Source organism: Pleurodeles waltl, chromosome 5 (genome assembly GCF_031143425.1).
Source record: "Pleurodeles waltl isolate 20211129_DDA chromosome 5, aPleWal1.hap1.20221129, whole genome shotgun sequence".
Classification (NCBI taxonomy): Eukaryota; Metazoa; Chordata; class Amphibia; order Caudata; family Salamandridae; genus Pleurodeles; species Pleurodeles waltl.
The window spans coordinates 859149475-859173581 of NC_090444.1; the positions used below are offsets into that span (position 1 = coordinate 859149475).

General features: G+C 43.0%; 1 protein-coding gene across 1 annotated transcript in view; it reads right to left on the reverse strand.

Annotated features, from left to right (window-relative positions):
• The window catches only part of LYST (lysosomal trafficking regulator), a 2674875-nt gene extending 2655697 nt beyond the window's left edge, over positions 1-19178 (reverse strand). Inside the window, 1 exon segment of the mRNA XM_069234946.1 lies at positions 18927-19178. The gene's annotated coding sequence lies outside the window, so the exon portion shown is untranslated.
• Positions 19179-24107: the final 4929 nt, after the last annotated feature.

Below are 24107 nucleotides of genomic sequence, written 5' to 3' on the forward strand. Positions count from 1 at the left end.
TTGAAAGATGTGTGAATGGACGATGCCTTGCCGTGGCTTTAAAGCTCACGAGCAGTGAGTCATTGGTTCAGTTTTTTGGCCTTTCAGTTATTACCAGTGCATTTCACTTTTGTGAAATCTCTTGTTAATAAAATTTTATCTACTGAACCATCACTCACCCTCGTGCCAAATCCAACCAGTATGTGTGGTCAAAATAAAAAAACTTGCTCCGCTGTAATCAGGCGTCGCAGCACACTTGTGACATACTAGGTGTCTCAGGTGGGACCCCGACGATGAAGCATGCCACCAACTTGGTTGGTGGGTGAGGGGTCTTTTTCACGTAACCTAAGTGCGTTTCTTTTCACAATTTTAGTGTTTGGCACATCACAGACGTCTGTGGACACATCAAAATTATATATTACAAAACTACCTGAGTTTGGGGGGGGGGGGGCACCTATGTTTTTGGTCCTGGGTGCAGCCTTCATCTAGAGAAACCTACCAAACCCAGACATTTTTTTAAACTAGACATCCCAAGGAGTCCAGGGAGGTGTGGCTTGCGTGGATCCCCCAACATTTTCTTACCCAGACTCCTCTGCAAACCTCAAAATTTGCATAAAAAAACATATTTTCCTGACTTTTGTTTGTACGATCACTGCTCCAGCAGAAAATTCCTACTCCCCAGCGTTCCCCTCAGTCTCCCAAGTAAAATGACACCTCACTTGTGTGGGTCCCCAAAGCAGAGACAGCCTAAAGATGGATAAAAGAAGAATATGTGCTTAGCAACTCGCTGTGCTATCCCCATAATCTCTACAAGTTTGTGGCCTTTTTCACCGAAATGTGAGGAAAACTTGTTTTTCTAGCCAAATTTTAAGGTTTGCAAAGGATTCTGGGTAACAAAACCTGGTCAGAGCCCCACAAGTCACCACATCTTTGATTTCCCTAGGTCTCTAGTTTTCAAAAATGCACAGGTTTGGTAGGTTTCCCTAGGTGCCGGCTGAGCTAGAGGCTAAAATCTACAGGTAGGCACTTTGCAAAAAACACCTCTGTTTTCTGTAGAAAAATGGGATGTGTCCACGTTGTGTTTTGGGGCTAATCCTGTCGCGGGCGCTAGGCCTACCCACACAAGTGAGGTATAATTTTTATCAGGAGACTTGGTGGAACGCTGGGTGGAAGGAAATTTGTGGCTCCTCTCAGATTCCAGAACTTTCGGTCACCGAAATGTGAGGAAAATGTGTTTTTAGCTAGAATTTGAGGTTTGCAAAGGATTCTGGGTAACATAACCTGGTCAGAGCCCCACAAGTCACCCCCTCTTGGATTCCCCTAGGTCTCTAGTTTTACAAAATGCACAGGTTTGGTAGGTTTCCCTAGTTGCCGGCTGAGCTAGAGGCCAAAATCTACAGGTAGGCACTTTGCAAAAAACACCTGTTTTCTGTCGAAAAATGGGATGTGTCCACGTTGTGTTTTGGGGCATTTCCTGTTGTGGGCGCTAAGCCTACCCACACAAGTGAGGTACCATTTTTATCGGGAGACTTGGGGGAACGTAGAATAGCAAAACAAGTGTTATTGCCCCTTGTCTTTCCCTGCATTTTTTCCTTCCAAATATATGTGTGTGTGTAAAAAAGACGTCTATTTGAGAAATGCCCTGTAATTCACATGCTAGTATGGTCACCCCGGAATTCAGAGATGTGCAAATAACCACTGCTCCTCAACACCTTATCTTGTGCCCATTTTGGAAATACAAAGGTTTTCTTGATAGCTATTTTTCACTCTTTATATTTCAGCACATGAATTGCTGTATACCTGGTATAGAATGAAAACCCACTGCAGGGTGCAGCTCATTTATTGGCTCTGGGTACCTAGGGTTCTTGATGAACCTACAAGCCCTTTATAACCCCGCAACCAGAAGAGTCCAGCAGACGTAACGGTATATTGCTTTCAAAAATCTGACATTGCAGAAAAAAGTTACAGAGTAAAACGTAGAGAAAAATTGCTGTTTTTGTCACCTCAATTTCAATATATATTTTTTTTCAGTTGTTATTATCTGTAGGAAACCCTTGTAGGATCTACACAAATTACCCCTTGCTGAATTCAGAATTGTGTCTACTTTTCAGAAATGTTTAGGTTTCTGGGATCCAGCATTGGTTTCACGCCCATTTCTGTCACTGACTGGAAGGAGGCTGATAAGCACCAAAAAAAACGTATAAATGGGGTTTGTCCCAGCAAAATGCTAAAATTGTGTTGAGAAATTGGGTTTTCTGATTCAAGTCTGCCTGTTCCTGAAAGCTGGTGATTTTAGCACCGCAAAACCTTTGTTGATGTCATTTCCAGGGAACAAAATAACACAAACCTTCTTCTGCAGCCCCTTTTTCCCCATTTGTTTAAAAAAATTTTTTTTTTTTTTTAAAACACTGTATTTTGGCTAATTTCTTGGCCTCCTTCAGGGGAACCCACAAAGTCTGGGTACCTCTAGAATCCCTAGGATGTTGGAAAAAAAGGACGCAAATTTGGCGTGGGTAGTTTATGTGGACAAAACGTTATGAGGGCCTAAGCGAGAACTATTCCGAATAGGCAAAAAAAGCCTGGCACAGGAGGGGGAAAAGGCCTGGCAACGAAGGGGTTAATTCACATGGGGTGAATTTTCAAAAATGGCCACAGGATGCATCGGACCAGTATCCGGGTGACAGTGTAAGAGAGCCCCTCCCCTGGGTAAAATTAAGCATCGGCTTAAAGTATGAATGGAAGGTTAACATCCAGATGCCTTAAGATAGGGGCTTGAATTAATTGTTGTTTCAGAGTTTGAAATGCTTGGCCTGATTCTCCTGCCTATGTGTATGTAGCTCCCTTTCTGAAGAGGCGAGCAATGGGTTAAACTAAGGCTGAAACATTTTTAATGTAACGCCTGTAAAAATTGGCTTTGAAGAGCTTTTACATTTAACAGAGACTTCTATTGAGTTTTAGCAGACACTTTTTTCTCAACCATTCTTACACCTTCAGAATTTAGGATATACCCTAAGAACTTGATTTCTAAGATGGGAAATCCTGCTTTTCAAGTTTTGCAACCCATCGATATTCCCTCAATCGACTCAAGATGGCCATCACATGACCCATATGCTTCTGAATGATATCGGTCCATATTAAAACTTTGTCAATATATATGATACAAAAGACGTCTAAGTATCGTTGCAGTACATCGTTCACAAAATAGTGGAAGGCTGCCGGGGTGTTACAGAGTCCGAAGGGAATGACCTGATACTCAAACAGGCCGAATTTGGTCCTGAAAGCAGTCTTCATTCATCGCCCTGTCAGACTTTAACAAGATGGTAAGCCCCCCTGAGGTTCAAATCCGTAAAAATTGTCGCCCTTTTCAACTGATCCAGCAACACCATTGGTCTCTGGCTCAGTCAGAGCATAGATTCTGCTGCATGGAATTGCTGCCCGAGGGACTAGATCTATCTGGTAAATATACGCTTGGCAGGGGGACAACTGACTGGCTTTTAGTTTATCAAACATTTCCTCAAAGTTTATACCATTCAATGTTTATACCACTCTGGAAGAGTATTAGTAAAAACAAATCTGAGATTCAGCATTTCCTTAAATTAGGTATACTGGCCAGGTATCAAATCTAATGTGTTCAAAATGATCCTTACCAATTCTTGTAATTACTGGGCACTTGTGGTAGCAAACTGGTCCCGATCAGGCCTCAAAACATCCTCTCCCCCCATTTGCTATGGCGAGTCAGATTTTATCAGGTCGAGCTAATTTTAGCAATTGAATTAAACTGGAAGGAACAGGTGCTCTGTTTATTCAGAAAGTGAAAGAGCAATAAAGGCCCTTTACATCTTGTTTTTCTTGACACATTTACTGCTGTCTGTTCAAGGACAGAGGTCAAATGTCAGTTTGTCTTTTTATTAATTATTTCTTACTTTATCCTGGAAATGGCATTTACGCTTCTTTGTCTTATTACAGTTAGAGGTTTTTGTCAAGTGAGCTGATAATCATTGTGAAACAAAGACTGTAAGATGTCAGTGCTTTTCCCTAACACTCACTCTAACGGTTTGTAAATGAATAGTACAAGTATTTCAAAATATATCAGGAATTACAAAATAACATTTCTTGTAATTCAGAAGTGTAATGCAAACAAAGATTTAAATAGGAGCAAAACAAATCAGAACACTTAAATTGGTAGATAGACTGCAAGGTCTCAGTTATGTGTTTTCATTACAGTTCTATTACATTTTTACACTTGTGACTACACCCTACCCTCAACGTTTTGTGAACCATCTTTTTGCATCTCAATGAACATACGCCTGGAATGTTCTGTGAAACATCTGACTGTAAACTGCGTGACCATGACAATACCAGTGATACCCATAAAATATATTGGGAGGAGGGGCTCCTGTACAGTGAGCCAAGGGACCCCAAACCAGAGGTATCCAGGAAACTGGTGGTCCTTCAACAGTACAAGTAGTTTCTCCTTAACATGGCCCACAGTGTCCTGTTGGCTGGTGACCTGGGGCAGACCAAGACCCAGGAAATGCTGCTCAACCACTTCTACTAGACACAGATTCCTGGGAAGCTCAAGGAGTTTTTTCAATCCTTTGGACATGGCAAACCAGTGGCAAGGTTGGAAACAAACCAAGATTCCCCTGATACCACTACCTGCGGTGGGGACTCCTTGTGAGAGGGTGGGGGTAGACATTGTTGATCCTCTAGACCCACCCACAACTTTATGGAACAAGTTTCATCCAGGCTGCAGTGGACCATGCCTCCAGGTATCATGAGCCAATTCCACTTGGACAGCCACTGTCCCTGCAGTGGCTAGAGGCTTCCTCTGAATCTTCATTACGGTTGGGTTCCTTAAGGAGGTTATCGCAGGCAGGGGCACACATTTCATGTCCGTCTGAAGGCAATGTGGGAAGAACCTATATCATTCCCCAGGTAATGGCATCGCTGAGAGGTTCAACAAAACCATAATAGGCATGATCATAGGTTTGCCTGAAAAACCCAGGAGATAGGACATTCTCCTCTTATACCTGTTTTCCTATAGAGAGGTCATTTAAAAAGGAGTTGGTTTCAGTCCCTTTGAGCTAATCTTAGGACACTGTTGGACCTGTCAACCTTAGGGTGGTCTTCCCCACATGTTTTGCCTTCTTTCATCCAATTTCTTATGAAACTGTTTTGGTGGCCTTAGCACTCTGTGTACTTTACCAGTGCTAAAGTGCTTACGTTCACTTTCCTAAATATGGTTTGACTGGCATATACCTTAATGGCCTATATCTAATTTACATGTAAGTACCTTGTAGAGTAGTATACCATATACCCAGGGCCTGCAAATTAAATGCTACCAGTAGGAATGCAGAACCTGTTGTGCCAACCACTTAAGTAGCTCCTCAAAACATGTCCTACGCCTGCCATTGCAGCCTGCATGCTGTTTTAAACTGCCATATTTACTTGGCATTTAAATGCCCTCACCAAGCCTTAAACTGCCCCTTTATTACATATGTCTCCCCTAAGGTAGGCTCTAGGTAGCCCAAAGGATAGGGTGCTATGTAATTAAAAAGGCATATACTTTTAAGTTTTACATGTCCTAAAAGTAAAAAACTCCAAAATGTGTTTTAAACTACTATGAGGCCTACCCCTCAACTAGGATAACATTTGGGATTCTTTATTACACTTAAAAAGCTGTACTTCCTACTTTGGAGCACGTAGATGTGTAATGTTTGGCACCTGTGAAACTGTAACAACAAAACCCTCTTTAATGGAAAAGTATGATTTTTACTTTACAATTTTGAAAATGCCACTGCAGCCTGTCTTGGTCACATGACTGGGTATATCTGACAATTGCACTTTGTGAATTCCTCCCAGACAGACACACAACAGCAGGATTAGTTGTGCATGAAGTGGCCATCTGCTGTCAGGATGTACAGGCTGGTACTGGAAGCAGAAAGAGGAAAACAGTTGCCAAACCTCTCTCTCCAGGGGCTTTTAGCCCCCCCCGGGGTTGGGCTAGCATCGTCTGAACACTGAGGGCGTCTTGCTACCTTGGGAATTAACACAATGGTGCATCCTGAGATAGCCAGATGACCCACTTCACAAGAAGTGGTCACTAGGTGGGAGGGCACCTAGTAGCCCATTGACAATCAACAATATCCTGACCTTAGGGCGCTTGACAAACAAAGATGGCACCCAGACCTCAGATCTTGACCTACTTGGAAGAAGGACCATAGTAGGTTTGCCCTGCTGCAAAGAGGGGCCACCAAAGAAGCTGCACCAATAAGGACTGCACCTGGTGGGTAGCGAAGAGAGGGACTGTGCATGCAGTGTCCTGCTCGAGAAGAAGCTGTCTTCAGAGCCAAGACAAGTCAAGAGAACTCCAAGGGCCTGCTTAGTGGCCTCTTGTTCCCAGCACAAGAATGCGAGTCCACAACTGAAGAAGCCTAGTGGGGCAGGCTGGTATATCCAAACTCAAGTAACTACCACTGCCGCCATGCAGTACCGAAGAGCAAGACCCATCGTAGAGAGTTACACACAAATTCATTGAACCCAGGAGTGCTGTCAGTGAGTTTCTGCGACCCTCAGAAGGTGAGTTATCGACCTAGGGAGGATTCACCTGTGACCGCAGCAATAGGGGTCAGGTAGTCAAGTGGTGACTGGACTTCGATCAGACCAAAGAAGACTACCTGGGACATTCACCCTGCAACCAGGACCCCCTCACCATTTTTGTGGACTGAAGAATCCTAGCAGGAGACCCCAGCCGACCGTATCGCATCCTCACCATTGTTTATCCCTTGCATCAGGACCACTCCATAGGAATCCACAACAATGCAAATAAAGTGCAGGGAATTGCTGAAGGACTGCTTCTCCTGAAAATATAACTGTTCTTGAGGACCTTGCTGATCCCCTTGACTAGCTCCCTACTGGAGCTGGTAACCCTCAAGTAATTCTAACCAACCACATTTACACTGTTTCTAAGTGTCCAGCTTGTTGATTTTGCCAAGGCTTGTTCGCAGTTCAGTGAAATTGCTTTGATTTATTATTGTGTGTAAAATCTATCTCTGGAACACTCTGGTGGATCTTTTTCGTTCTAGTGTCTAAATTCCTATAAAAATACAGTCTACTTTTACTGTCGGATCTCTTGAGCGTTGTGTCAATTTCTTCTTTAAGTGTTTTGGTGATGTTTAAATGTTTTACACTAGTTTCTCTGTGTGAGCCTTGCTGCTCAGGGCCACAGCTACCCAGGGTTGATCTGAGGGTTTTGCAGACAAAACCTACTGGACCTAAAAGGGTTGTTAAGTGTATTACAAGGTGAGATAATACTAGCACACCATATAATACACCCCATTTGGGGGCGTGGCCAAGATGGCGACGTGAAAGGACGCCCTAAAGTGAGCTCCGTCCACAGCCGACAAAAGATCCTGATAAAGCAACGAAATCCCAGATATTGCACATGAAAACTGCTGCAAATGAGTGCAATATGGGAAACACAATAAGTAAGACCGAACAACGGAAACCCACGACGCAGTGAGCGCAGACCGGACGACCCGCAAAGGAGCCGCAGCGGCGCCCACACGTGAGCCTACTCGAATCGGGAGAAATCCGGCCGCCCGAGCGGGACGAGACGGAGGTGAGGAGCGCATGACCCCCGAGACCTATATCGGGCCCTGACTCGCACCGCTGCTAACGCCACTACCAACGCCGAGACCACTTGCGGAGCTAGGCCTTGGGCGAGCGGAAACACCTAGCGACGAGGGCTCAAAATCGCTTAAACATGGACGTGATCGGCGGGGTGGTGCGGAGCAAAGGGCCTAAAGAAACGATGGAGGTGAGATCGAGCCCCGGCCGTTGAACGCGCTGAAACCCGTAGACGACACCGACATCGGTGGACGTGCGCAATAAGCACCAACGCTTAAATCAACCCGATAAATCGAACGAGGCACGCGGTGCGGCGCCGCTCCACTATAGCTGCGCATTTCTGCAGTTCTTCTACGGCTGACACGGAGAGGCTCACTAGTGTGGAAGTTGTCGAGGGGCACGGGCCGGATGTCACAGGATAAACACGGCTGAGAGGGGAGCGGGGTGACAGCTGCATGCACGCGCAGGGTGGCGGGGATCTCTACCTCACCTAGCCCCAAATTCGGGACATAGCACCAAACACACATGCAGTCACAACTATAAAATCAAGACCACCGGATAGAGCGACGTTGTTGATCAACGGTCCCGAGACGGGTTGCTACCGCGGAGGACAATCTGCATAAACTTAGAATCTGAAACACTTGAACTTAAGGTTGATATAAAAATGGTGAAACCGAAAGCAAAAAAACACAAACTGAAACTGGACCCTCATCAGCCTCAGAAATGGACATAGAACCTCACCCAAATGTCCTACACAGAGTAACAGAGACCTTAGCCGCCCACTCCGTGCAAATGGAAAAGGTACTCCAAACAATACTTGACACCAAAACATCGTTAGAAGGAAAAATAGACACTGTAGTGGCTGAAGTCAACACGCTTCGAATGGAACAACGAAAACTCACAGAAAGGGTTGCAACAACTGAAATAACCCTTAAATCGACGCAACCAGACATAACAGACCTAAAACAACGGCTTCAACAACAGGAAACTGAAATACTACGCCTAAACAAACGGGCCGACAAGGCGGAAGGGCGCTCTCGCCGCAATAATGTGAGATTCCTCGGTTTCCCGGAGAAGACCGAACTCCCAAACGCAGAACTATTCCTAGAGCGCTGGCTTAGTGAAAATATATTTACAAACGACCCCCCACCACTATTAATAGTGGAACGAGCACACAGAGTTCCAGGGGGCCCTCCCCATCCGGGAGCCCCACCAAGACCACTAATCGAGAGACTTCTCAACTACAGAGACAGGGACCAGATACTAAGAAACTTCCGCACAACAGGCCCAATTGACATAGAGAACACAAAAATCACGCCTACCCAGACTACACAGCTGAAGTCCAACGCAAACGCGCTACCTTCAACACAGCAAAACAAATAGAGAGATAAAAACTATTCATACTCATTGATGTACCCAGCTAAACTGCGGGTAGTGGACGGTGAAAGGTCGCATATATTCCCAACATTAGAAGATGCATGGACTTGGATACATGCGAAAGGACTGATAGACCCTACAGATGAGACCCGAAAACAAAAAGAGTGGCTGACTCCACAATCGCAACGCAAAAGAAAAATCAACACGTAAGACAGAATCAGGTCCAATAAAATCGCAAGTAGAGGCGGAACAACTCCAAGTCTTAAAACTGGCGAACAGGTTTTCATCCATTCAACCACGATCCAGCCAAGACACAAACAATTCAGATTCAGACTCAACGAACAGTCAACAAGGCCTAACTGCGTCGGCACTCACCGCGGGACCAATGTTTACCCCACGCTCGGCGGATGACCTTTAACTCTGTAATAGTGGGACTTCCTCAGTGCGCACTCAAGAACTCAAGGAACAAAAGCAGAACAATGAAAATATCACAGAAACTCTTCCCCCAAAAATCAAGTAAGCCTAGAGCAACAACCAGACTTGACACAAATAGAACACGTGAGGGGATGCAAGTACAAACAACCGGGCTGGAAATCGGAGACACTCTGGGAAACAGAACAACGCCCCTCCCCCCAACCCAATGGGTAACCGAAAAGACCTTGCAGTTGCAAATGTACAAAGTTGCACCAGTTGTGCCTTGCAGCCCCCAGTAAGATTAACCAATGTAAGTTCTACTCTCTCTTTTACTTTTACTCTCTCCCACAAGATGCTTAATATCCCACACAAAGGAGATTTGGGGCGTGGCGTGTGTAACGGCCTGGGACCCGGGACACGTGAAACACACTATACTAAGCAATCCACACAAAATGACGGTATATAATATAGTAACCTGGAATGTTAGGGGACTAGCAAATATGACTAAAAGACATAAGATACACTCATACCTTAAACGACACAAAATACACATAGCTATCCTACAAGAGACGCATGCCACAGCACACGAACTGCGTGAAATAGACAAAAAATGGTCGGGAATAACACACGGAACCAAAACCTCGACATATGCGAAGGGAGTATTAATTTGGATAGCTCCGGGTGTACTGTACGCAATCAAAAATGTACATACAGACAACAATGGAAGATACACTAGTCTAGATGGAGAGTTAGACGGAAAGCACCTAACGATAATTGGACTATATGCACCCAACATGGGACAGGGAGAATTCCTCCGAACTATCACCACGCAAATCCCATACGACCCGACCATACCCACTATTTGGGGAGGTGAATTTAATAGTATAATTGAGATGTCATTAGATAGATCACACCCCCCAATGAGAGACACCCAGTGCAAGACACTGTCCTGTGCATTCAATAAATGGATACAAGAAAGAGAACTACGAGACATATGGCGACGCTTACACCCCACAGATAGAGAATACTCTTTCTACTCACCAGTACACCATCTCCATACGAGAACAGATTTATTATTATGCACTAACGGGCTAGCACATATGATACATAACGCAACATACCTCGCCAAAACCCTATCAGACCACTGTCCGCTACTAGTAACATTAAAATGGGGCAGACAAACAACATGCATACCAACATGGCGCCTACAACCCACCCTATTACGAGATCCCCCTTTCCGGTCTAAAATAGCAGAAGAAATAGAAACATACTTCGCAATTAATACAAAGACAACAACATCACGTGCTGTAGAATGGGACGGTCACAAGGTAGTTATAAGGGGCATGTGTATAGCAACGGCAGGAGGGGTCCGCCGAGCATTAAGTGCAGAACTACACGAAACAGAAAGCAAAATTCGCAACACACAATGTGAAATGGCTCTGGGGAGAGGCAATAGTAACGAACTAGCTAACCTCAAAAATCAATGGAACGCAACCGAGACACGATTGTGTAAATTCGATCATAAACACTACATAGCACGTCTACACGCTGAAGGCGACCGCTCTAGCAGATTGTTAGCGTGGCTAGCAAAAGGGACACAGAAAGTCACTCCCATAAACGCTATACGCCAAGACACAGGAACAATGATAAACACACAACAAGAGATTAACGACACATTCAAACAATACTATAGCACACTGTACACAGCTGAACCTCCCCCACATCCGACACAACTGGCAAAGTTCTTTCAACAAACCCCAATGAAAAGACTAAATGCAGAACAAATAACTAACCTTGATAGACCAATCGAAAGGGAAGAGATACTACAGGCATTAAAACAGTTGGCACACAATAAGACTCAAGAAACAGATGGTCTCCCCATCGAATACTACCAAACTTTCACACCACAGATAATCACACATCACTCCAAATTATGCTACAAGAAGCATATGAAAGAGGACAACTCACAGAAACGCAAAGGGAAGCGACAATTGTAGTCCTACACAAAAAAGGTTGTGACCCTTTAAACGTCCGCTCCTACAGACCCTTATCTCTATTAAATTCGGATTATAAAATTCTGGGGAAAATCCTAGCCAATCGCCTCCTGCCGCTAATGACTACCCTAATACACCCAGATCAATCTGGCTTTATACCAGGGTGAAAAATGACTGCAGCAACAAGTCACTACAACCGCAAACCATACACAAGTACTCGCAATACTCCTCTAAAAGAAACACACAAGACTGAAATACAGAACCCCCAAAACCCCACACGGACCTCGCCAGCCTAACAAACATCCACAAAGAAACCGTCAACTCCCCCACCAACGCATCTTCATCACTAGCATCTTTCTCACCTCCCCCCAACCCATTATTATATATATAACCTTGTTTTCACAGCCCCATTCTGGCTTCTTCATCTTTTGTTTTCTTCTTTACAGTTTTCTCATTACTTTTACAATGCTCTTTGAACCAAATACAATAAAGATTCTAACTGCTAAATATGTAGAACAAAATGTATAAAATGATCAGAAGTAAAATAACGGAAAACAAAAAAAGAAACTCACAATTGCATAAAAAAATACACTGTTTATTAATCAATGTAAGAGCTGCTAACTGTAAAATTCAATAAAGAGATAAAAAAAAAGATATATAATACACCCCATTTCCTCATAGGCCTAGAGTGTAGTGCCACACAGTGCACTGACAAGAGTGCAGTAGAGTGTAGAGGTATAAAGTAGAGTGGCACAAAGTTCAGTGGTGGAGAGTGCACTGTTGCTGAGTAGATTAGCATAGAGGGTAATGGCCTAGACTGTACTGGCATAGATTGCAGTAAAGTAGAGTGCAGCGGCGTTGAGGGCACTGGATTAGGGTGGTGCAGAGTAGAGTGGCATAGAGAGCAGTGGTGGTCAATGTTTTGACTTCTGTGGACCCTCACTTTATCATTACTGGAATTCGGGGGACCAAGTGAATAATTATTGAAATATAGGGACTGTCCCCGCCCCACTGAGTAATTAATGGAATCCGGATACCCTAGCCCAAGCACTTTTGATAGTTAGAACTGCAAAACGATACACAAAAATATAGAAATAATATTTCATCAAATACACAAACGATTAAATAGCATTTATGATCACAAATTAATATAAATAAATACAAATTTTAATGGGAAGGCTGAAGCTTTTTTATATTTAAGGCCACCCATCGCCCATAATATATTCTGTTCCATGCACTTGTAGTGCTCCTACGAATCAATCAAAGGATAGCAACTTAATTTTTAGTCTCCAATTTCAAATTCCTCCACATTTACAGAACATTTTAAAATGTTTAATTTTACATTTTGCTTCTTTATTTGTATAAACTTATTATTATGTTAATATTTTTTAGGCAATCAGGGACCCTCTGTGTATGCCTTGCGGACCCCCAGTGGTCTCCAAGAACTGCTGGTGTTAAGTACAGTGGTACAGAGTACAACAGAGTGCTGTGATGCAAAATACAATAGTGTAGAGCAGAGTGCCGTAAAGTGAAGTAGTGTAGAGAGCAATAGTGTGGAGTAGATTGGCATAGAATGCAGTGCTGTAGAGTACATAGGTTTTGGGGAAAGTGGAGTAGAGTGCATTGGTGTAGAATGCAGTGACAGAGTGGTGCAGAGTACAGTAGAGCTGAGTGGAGTGGTGCAGTGTAGACAGAAGTGCAGTAGAATGCAGTGCCATAGAGCAGAGGGGCGCAAATGGAGTGGGAAAAAGTGCAGGGGAGCAGAGTAGAGGGAAGTGGCACAGAGAAGAGTGGTGCAAGGTAAAGTGGAATGGTGTAGGGTACAGTAGAGTAGCATAGAGTAGAGTGACATAGTGCAGTATTGCAGAGTGATGTAACATGGGATGGAGTGGTGTAGAGTGAAGAGGGGAGGGTAGAGACTGGAGTGATGTAGAGTGCAGTGATGCATTGTAGAGTGGAGTAGACTACTGTGATAGCGTAGTGTGGTGCAGAGTAGAACAGAGATGCGTAGAGTGAAGTGGTATAGAGTGGAGTAGTGCAGACAAGAGTGCAGTGGCACAGTGTGGAGTGGCATAAAGTGGAGTGGTGCAGAGTAGAGTGCAGTGGCATGGAGTGGTGCAGAGTAGAGTGGGGCGGGGTAAAGTGAATTATGCATGGTGTGGTTGCACACTGCCATTACAGACAACATATCTTCAATTGAAATGATGATTACATTTGCACCAACATACAGTTTTACTGATAAACGTATACAGCACACAAATGATAATGTGTTGGTGTCATCATAGTCTGATTTGTTTTTGTCATAATAAAATATTTGTTACAACCACACTTGAGAATTACCAAAACAAAAGTGCATAATTTGCGCTTTCCTAATTCTGATATCTTGTCACGTCTGAACAATTCATTTCCATACATTTAAATGTTGTTATGTTCTAGAAATAAATAACATTGTACAGCCTTCATCCAGCACATCCCCAGTGGCCAGCATGATTGCCACATAAATCCAAAAGCAAACACCTAGCTTGGAAGACAGAGCCTGACAGTTGACCTCTGTCTCTGAATGTACAGCAAATGTGAGAAGATGAGAACAAGATTTGAAGGGCTCTTTGCAGAAAGCGAGTACTGATGGAAGAATACAGTGAATAGGGTATGGGCCACAGAAGGGATGAACACAAGCTGGACAGCCTAAAACAAATAGAAAGCAAGCAAATGTGAGTTACAAAACAAAAGCCAAAAGGTAAGCAATGGGCGGAATTCATTCCCAGGTAACCTTTCCAAATGTCCCCAAGATGATGCTAGCAAACCAGAAAGCTGCACTGTCTGATAATCTTTAACCTAAAAAGGAGGAAACAGAGTGCCTAAGGAAGGTGAATCAAAAAAAGTAGCGTGCCCCTAAAAGGGTGGGTGTACCAGCAAGGTCAGAGGTGCACACAGCAAATCTACTTTCAAAGGTTGTTATAGGTGTGGTAGCAGGACACATGCGGCATATTTCAAGGGATGTTTTTCCACGACAAAGGTTGTTGCAAATGTGGGGAAATGGTTCAATCTTACCAGGGCCTACCACGACAGACACAGGCTCAGGCTAGCCAGTATACAGAAAGGATGGGATGGCGCTGAATTAATGCTATACATTGAAAACAAGGATGAGGAGAAAAGAAGCAAAACCAAAGAAAAAAAAAAGAAGATCTGGTGAGGATGACAGGGAGGTGGAACTCACAGTGGATCCAGTGTCATTGTACACAATCGTGCCTACAGCACTGAGGAAGCTGGCTTGGAAAGGATTTGAAATGTAGCTGTACAGACCCAAAAGGGTATAAAGGAGATGATATAATATAGTTGGGTTAATTTGGTTTATGTTTTTATTCAAAGAGAGAAGCATCTGGAAAAAGCAACATTTTTATCATGGGCACTCTATTCTGACCTGCACATCATTCTAGATCCCAGTGCTGAGCACATTCTAAGTAGCAGCGTCTTAATTAAAAAAGCAGTTCTTTTTTTCAGAGAAAATTGGTACTTTGAAGGGATATACACACATATATATATATATATATATATATATATATATATATATATATATATAAATAAAATTAAATTGAATGAGAAAAATCCCACTTGTGGTGAGAGAAGATGTGAGGAAAATGCTATTGAAGATGGGAAGGGAGGGCAGAACAGAGGCTCCGGGATTATGGTGTTATGACAAGTTAAAAGGCAAAATAAACTTAGGGGCTAGCACCCACCTAGTTATGAGGAGAGAAAGATACATTCCACCTGAAGGAGTGAAGAGAATATTGATAGAATTTGCATGAGAAGTACTCTTATGTCAAAACCTGACAAACATCTGAAGGAGAACATTTGAGTCTGGGTGATGATGTGAAGAGGTTATATGTGTAAAAAGAGTGAGTAAAGACTGAAAGTTGGACGTGGACCTATGGGTAAAATATGACAAGTCAGAAGATGCTTGGCAAACGTTTTTTGTACTAGAAGGGTAGGTTACTTAGGAGAGTCTCAGTAGTAAACTACGGTGATGGTCAATATCTTTTCCAGGTCATTGGAGGTGGCGTTTCTGAAGAAAATCACCAGAGTCAGCCATCAAGGTGCATCAAACAATTTTAAGGAGGGAAGGCTACTAAGCCTCTTGATTACAGATAATGGGACGTAACTTACCTTATACTGAGTGCAGAATGTCTTGTTTGAGCACAGTGTGAAGCACATAAGGGTCACTGCATAACCCATAGGTCAGTGCCAATGTGGAGCATGTGAATCACCAGATCAAAGATAGCATTTAAATGGCAGTGAGCAGCAGAAAGAATGGGATGGAAGCTATAGAGGAAATTATTTGGGTATATTGTAGCATCCAATATGGAGCAACGGGAAAACAGCTTTTCACATGTCCAGAGCTAGGTAACTAAAAACAAAGTTGTAAACACAGTGGATAGGCAAAGACAAGAAGTACAAGAGGGAAGCTGGTTACAGCAAGGAAATTGGGTGAAGGGCAATTTGGGTTAAAGAAAGGCTGTGACAAACATATTCTCTGAACTGGGAACTACGGAGAATGTACATGAATGGCATGCAGTGCTGAAAATGGTGAGAGATGGAATACGGGTTAGTGGCCCTTTATTATAGTAAGAGAGAAAGAAGAGAGGGCAACAGTGTGAAGAGAGAAAGAACAGAGGGGGATTTAGTAAGGTCATGATGAAGACTCAGTGGGGGCAGAGCTACAGAAGGTGAAAGAGGGCGAGGAGACGAGCAATAGCACCAGTGCAAAGGACGTAGGCCATGGTATGCGATGCAGAGCTGCCAGCTAGGTTTGCAAATATTTGTCTTAAACTGAAAACTCTGGTAGTAGCATGTGTATTTCTGTGTGCATACTGATGCTATGTTATAGTTTTGCACTTATATCTTGAAAACTGTCTGTTTGTTATGGGAAAGAAGATGTGTTACATTTCTGCCGATGCTGTAACAAGCTGTGATGTCACTGTGTTCCAGGAGTCATTTCTCTGTTGCTCCCGGGAAAAATAGGGTTCTATTGAGGTTAAAATTGCTTAATAAAAGCTGTATTAACTGCTGCATTTTGTGAGGAATTGTTACTTCACAAACCTACCTAAGTGCATCCTGACCCCTGACACCCCCCCCCACAAAAAAATAAATAAAAAATACACCAGATGACAAGCATTGGGTACTACAATATATTATCTAGTGGTGGTCGGTACTAGCTATAGGTAGGACAATGTTTCCATAGAAAAAAACGTTTTTGACCTTCCTATATCTGGCACTGTTTGACGAAACTTCATGAAATTTTCCAAAACAAAGTGATTCTTGTTGCACATGGAAAGTTTTGGGGTGATCTGTCAAGCGGGGACCGAGATAAAATGGGGGAGGGGGGTCAAAAAACATTGCATTTCCCATGTCAATTCCCATAGGACCTTTAGACACAACTACAGCCCGAACCGGCAGACGGAATTACACCAAATTTGGCAGAAAGTTAGCTTTCGGTATGCAGATTGTGTTTTCGCTAATTTGGTGTAAGTGCGTTCAGTCATATTTGAGAAATTAAAGGGAAAATAAATTTGGATATCGCTGGTCGCAAATTTGTTGCAAAGTATTCGCGCACCAACAGGAATGCTGTGAATGGCTGGCCACAACCTGACAAGAAATTTTTAGCCGCCATTTTATGTTATGGGAGGGGCTCCTCAGGGCTGGAAATAGAAATAAGTGGTATAAGGGGTCAAGGTAGAGGTACCCTGACCCCAGGGGTGCGATATAGGGGTGTTTGAGGGTCACATCATGGGTTTAAAATTACTTTTCTTCACCATGCGCAATATTCAAGAATATTCTTGGATATTAGCAAATATTCGGAATAAGCAAAAAAATTAAAGAAAAAAAACATTCACAGACTCATTCATATATTAATGAATTCATTCATACATGCACCTACCCACTTACACACCCCCTCATGCACCCACTTACTCAGACACTGACACACCCCCTCACAGCTCCACTGACAGAGACAGGACCTATGGCCAACTCCCCCGGCGCACGGCTAACGGCCGTGTGCAGGGCGGGGTTGGGTGGTTATAAGGGCTTAACTGCAGGCCGGTGGTTGGATTAATCTGTAGCTATTACAATTACTTTATGTTAAAAAAAACATAGACATGCACTGAAAAAAATAAAGACTACAGTGGCATTATAGTTCTGAATTTACTCATACAAAACCATAGAACTTCAGCAGCTATAGGTAGAGTTATTGCAAGTAACTATAACTCACACCTTCACCATGCACAGCTAATTACTCCACATATTAGACCATTGATGACACTTTCTATTGCACATTTATTATCACTGCAACATTTGCTATAAAATTATTGATGAGAAAAGTGTGCATGGTGAGGACCCGAGTTATAGTTACCTTAGGGTGCAAGTTATAGTTACTTTAAATAATTCTAACTAAAACTGTTGAATTGCTATGGTGTTATACGAGTAAATTCAGAACCTAATGATAACGTCCCTGTAACCTTTGTTTTTTTCAGTGAATACATATACACACACACACACACACACACATAATTCTGCCTTTTCTCTATAAAGTCCTGTCCTGAATTTCTTGAAAATCGATTTGTGACACCTTTTTTAAAGTCAATACCAGCCACCAGACGCAGCAGCCAAGGAGGAAAGCAGGTCAGTCTCTTGAAGAATCTCTATAAAGCAATGAAAATGAAAGGTTGCTTTTCTTTCTTCTGCTCTATTTTTCTAGTTTACAATGAGTTTCAGAAACCACGTTTGTTTTTTTGCATTCCTTAGATAATTATAGGAAAGTTTGAACGTTTATGACTGTTTCTAGACTTTCCGAACTATTGCACCTTAAAAAAAAAAAAACACACACACACTTGTATTGAGCTGTTTCTAACATCTTTTTAAACAACTATCTAACAGGTTTTTGATGCGTTTGATTTTACACTAGAGGTGATATTTTTCCATGCTTGGTAACGTGAAGTCTCTTTCAAATGAAAGAGCTACGCACAGAGGTTTTAAGGGGTTTGTGGGAAAGATTATGGTGTTTTTTTTATGTGGAATAAAGTACCCCTGAAGTATATGATAAGGCTATTGCAGGTCACTTTAGAGTTACATAACCTTAGAAAGGAAGCTGGCCTTTGGCCTTGTTCCTTTATATGGCTATGGAACTCCACGCGGACTTGTAAAATCCTTATAACGTATGGCAGGGGTTACTTATCTATACTCATCTTTTTGGCAAGATAAGGGTTGTCCAGAAACTTCAAAAGGAAAGGATTTATAATGATAATAAAACAGGAAATTTAAGAGGCCTGGAAATCGTATTCAAGCGAACGACTCAAGGGTATGTATGACATGTCAAAGTGCGCGCAATGCACGTTCTGTGCAAATCAGACGTGGTTGTATTTTTTATGGTTTTCAGCCAAGAACAGTAAGAACGTTATTAATTAGGACAACTATAACTATTTGCCAGCGATGTCGCAAAACGTGTTTAGCTACAGCTACAAATAATTTTAAACCTACCCCAAGTTTGTCCGACGCCTTGTCTACTGTGTACAGCTACGCAGCCTCATAGAGCCGCCACGGAGGACGGATTACAGCCCCGTCAACCCTGAAAATTTCCAGAAACGCAGGACAAGATGATAACTTTGCCCCAGATACACGAGGTGTCCGAAAGTTTAACCTAATATCCACTGTTTTATTACTGGTTTTGTAACGGATATAATTTGCCCATAATTTCGGCTTTTCCGGATCACATAAGAACCTATCGCATTTGAGAGGAAATGGTAATTTGTAAAGTAACCCTGGATTGGAGCATTTCTGGTCACTAAACCAATCCGCACATAGTTGAGTCACGGACCGGACGATGACGATCTATCTCGGCCCAAGCCAGGGAGCTGCTGTTCTTGTCGGCTCTGGATCAAAGGAGGAGGGGTGTCCGGGGGAAGTGGAAGGAGAGCTAGAAGTGGAGATGAGGGAGTGGCAGTGCAAGCGTGGAGAAGGGCTGATCTCGGGTTCTGTGAGTGACTGATTGTCATACCTGTTATTCCAGGGAGGAAAATTGTTTGGATAATTAGGCTAGGAAAATACAACCTTAATAAAGAACCCAGCCTGGGTATATGTCTGTGTAATGCCTTTGGGGGCTAACGATGAGAATACAGTATATCAGGGGCTGCTCCTTCTTAAGGGGGGAGGAGTTTCGCCCCTTCCCCTTCCCCCGCCAGCAGTAGCAGCTGCAAACCTTGTCCCCAAAAACGATAATAAACATTGATTATTATCGTTTTTTGGGGGAAAGGGGCAGGGCCAAGGGGGTGACGTGCACTGAGAGCACTCCCACTCAGAGCGCGTGTGTATTTGGCTGGCCGTCACAGGCCGGCCAAACACACATGTGCATAGGGCTCTTTCACGCCCAGGAACACAGTTGCTGTGCAGGCTCCCAGTCTGCATGGGAGTACCCTGGCTGGTCGCTCCCAGCCAATCCTGACACTGCTCTGAGCAGAATCAGGATTGGCGCAGAGCAGGCTGGGAGTCTCTGCCTGCAGAGAAGCAGATGGAGCAGTGCGTAGCGGAGGAGGTAAGTGTTTTTTATTTTTATAATTTGTAATTTAACCCCCTCGCCCATTGTGCGTCTTGTGAGATGCAACTGCAGTATATCACCATCTGGACTGGTGCACTCGAAAGGTATGGGGGATAATGAAGAGAGTACAGTATATCACCATCTGGACTGGTGCACTCGAAAAGCAACAATAATTAGGTTGGGATCAGTCACGTATCCGGCATGTGTCTTTGTAAGGCTGTTAAATTGCATTGGAACCAGTTGCATGCCAGCTTGTCAGGTTGATACCCATCTAAAAAAGTAGGACAGGGACACAGTCTCCTGCCAGCCAAAAGCTTTCGGAAGGTTGCCAAGTTTGTGGCAGGATGTTTCATTTAGTCTGACAGATCTGCAGTGCAGTTCTAGAGTTTGTGCTGCGTCAAAATCCTGTGTGCATGTTAATGCTGACTCATGGAATGCTTGTACCGTTGCAGGAGGGCCGGTCATAGGACTTCTGGGGCCCCGGTCAAAAGGGAAGGTGTAATGCCCCTTTGATTTGCATGTGACATCACATGAAGTGACATCACAGAACTATTGATCTTATTTGGCATCTTTGAAAAGACCTAGTGTGTATATCAGTAACGTGCACAATAAGATACATAGCCAAATGAAATAAATCCCTATATTTTAAAACTCCTTTAAGTGGATTACATTAGTTACATTGGATGGAAAAGCTAGGTGCAGATTGCACAAGGATGGATATTTTTACTCCATGATAACTGATTGCAGATTAGGGCATGGTAACAATTTCAGAGCATTTTGTAAAATAAATTGAAAGGCATCACTGGTAAGAATTATGCAACAAGGAATAGCAACACAAAGTTGAGGTCTGCTACATGTATTTATTATTTTAATTTGAAAGCTATACAAATCAGTGATCAGAACAAAAGAAGGCTGACAGAAAACCACAAACCAAAGCTTTTGCATTCAGAATACAGAATTAAACATTTCTCACACAATGCGATGAGGAGGTGGAAAACAGGTGATAAAATCTACATGTCTTATAAAAAGCAGATAAAAGGAAAGATTGCAATCGAACAATGAGGAGAAAAGAAAAATTGATAAGCACATAAAAATACAATTCCAGTATAAAATAAATAGAGTAACTCCAACATTCTAGATTATTCTCGTTGAGGGGCTCCCTGGTATTGATTCATTGGGGAAGGTCTAGTATCTGGCTGTTTAAAGTAAAGCTATGCTGTAGATTCAAGGGGTTTTCAAACCAAGTTTTTTGATTTGGTGTCAGAACTGTAGGAAGTAGTAGTGGCAGAATGGCAGGATTATGATGACAATCCCTTAATCTCCCCCAAAAGGTAGCACCATTGTTGTATATATTTCTAACTTTATGGGGTCGTTCAACTTAGGGAAAATAAGGGTAGGGGTAGGAATGGAAAAAAACGAAATTGCCATCTTCGTATCATGTCCTGTTGGCATCTGGAGGTCATTTGTAGAATCTGCCCCATTTCACCTACATCCTAATACAAACAAATACATATAACAGGTTATCAAAAAGTTCAATTATAACAAAAAGGGATATAATACAAGGCAACAGAATGAGTTTAACACTTACTGGCTCCTTCAATGATTAGTCAGTGATGATCCTCTGAGCACATCAGGATATGCCCCTATAATTTAAAAGGAACCAGAGGTGGCAACAAAACATCAGCATAAATTTCACAACCTGGTCCGAAGGAGGAACAAAACAGAAGTTAAACTCTGAAAAACAACACTGTAAAGAGCGTAATGAGTTATTTCTGACAGGACAATATTGAAAAAGGAAATTCATTGTGACAAAGCAATATCTCATGTATTGCACTACAAGCTAAAATGTGATCTTCCTAACCTTCCTTCTGATAAAGACCAATTATTTCACTGTAGTCCAATATTGATGCAATATCTCATTTGAAAGAAGGGCCAATCCTGATGATCGTTCCTGGGACAACATTGAGCATAAGTAAGTCTTTATCAACTTGAGGCATGAGAAACTGCAGCAGATGCTACTGTCCCTGGAATTGTGAGCAGAACTCTTAAGGCAAGCACAGAATATGCATAGATATCTTCCCATCTATTAGTGAGCCTCTAGGATATGTGGTACTGGGTTTTTCAGAACCGGTACTGATCCGGTAACCCAGCGGTGCCAGGGTACACCCAAAGACCTCGGGTACTTTCCTGATTCAGACTACAGAAACTCAGAGTCTTCTAGGTGAAGTCAAAGATCGAATTTATTGGCTGCAACCAATTGACAGGCGTCCTAGAAGTACAACAGCACGACTTGTATGTTCTCAGGAGACTGTGTTTCAATGCAAAGTCAGGTTTCCTTATATACAGTTTTTTAAGCTTCAGGCAAACATTCTTGACATTTTGGTTGGTCATTCACATGTTTTCACTACAAAGGAAAAAACAGTGTCATGATGAAACCTCATATTTCATGTCATCCAACCCATAATAAATTACCCGGCAAGGCCTAGAATTTCACATCAGATAAGTGTGGACCCCCAATAAAAACGGGCACCTCGCCCTCGTAAAGTAAGAAGAAGAAAAGAGCAGGTGCAGGTGTGAGCAAGTTAGGCAGGGTGTGTGAGCGATAATAAGGGTTTTATGGCCTGGTGTGCCTTGATGCTATCTGATTCGGCCACTGGGAGAGGGACTGACCAAACAGGTTTGGCCTGAGGCAATGGTTCCAGCTTGCCCAGGTCAGAGAAAAGTCAATCAAGGTGTACGTGTCCTTGGAATCAAATCTGACTGTATTATAAGCCTATGTGAGGGCAACTTTTAAAATGGCTGTCGTGTATAAAATGGGAGCCACGAGTGCAGGACGAAAATGGCGATTTCGAGGTGAAAACGCTGCTGGAATTGAGCGAAAATGCTCATGCTTAGTGTACTAGTCATTATCGGTCTTTTGATACTAAAATCGTACTGCTGTGGCAAAGCAGATTACATGGGTCCAGAATTTTTAGAACCACAAACCCTCCTTTTGCCCTTACATAGGCAATAAACCTATTCTCATGCTAATCTGAGTCCAGGTCTATGTTTCTAAAGTCGTTGAGATGTTGCTGTAACATCATCCTAGTATTTAGCTCGTCTCTTGGTGCAGGTTTCCTTATGCATGATGTAACACAGAGGCCACATATCGCAGGAGCACACTGCACGCATAGACAGAACAGGAAAAGAATGGCCAAGATCATCCCAATGACCATCAGAATCTTCCATCCCCATGCTGATATCAGTTCCCAGAGCCATCCCATTAATGACCAATCTCCTTTATCTAAATGAATAGATTCGGAAATTCTATGCAGTTTGGAGATGGCCTGGTATACTGTTGGAGCGTTATCTGGGACAAAAACACAGCAACTCGACTGGATCAATGTACATACTCCACCCCGGTCTGCAAGTATGACATCTAATGCGACCCTGTTCTGAAGGGTCATAAGACGATCCGACTGGAGCTCAGCAGTCAAGTTACCAAGGGCACCAGCGGTTTCAGCCACAGTGGATTCAACCACTCTTATCAATTGCCTTATACTCCTGCTGTTACTTATTTGTCCCCAGAACGGCAGAAAACCCTTTACGAAGTCCCCAAATTCTTGTCCTGCAGTGTCTTCTTCACTGAAGACGCCTCTAACTATCCTTGTCTTGTGGTAATCTGCCGCTGCTGTGTAGGTAGGGGGCAACAGGAACGAAACGAAGCATGTGCCCGAAAAGTCAGGGGGCAACCATGTAAAGGCTCTATCATGGCAGATGAAATAGGTACCCTTAGCTGCCAAAAGCGGAGGGGAGGTCTGAGATGCGAAGACATATGTCTCAGTGCAGACGCTTTCCCCTAGCTGAGCTCTGGGATTCTTGCCAGTACCTTGCAGACACAGGTGACCCTGATGGGGTACAACCCAAATCAGGGAAGATATCTTAGCTTGCTGTTTCTCATTCTTTGTGGCTTCATATCCGGTCATGTTCCATCCTATATATGCCATTGTCTCATCTCTGGGGATAGTCTCGTAGGAGATATTGTCCTTCATCATGTCTATGATTCCTTTAACCAAAGCATTTTTCTTAGGGTTGTCTTCCGCAAAACGTAGGGGGTAGTGTGCATAGATGAATATCGTTCTGAATGC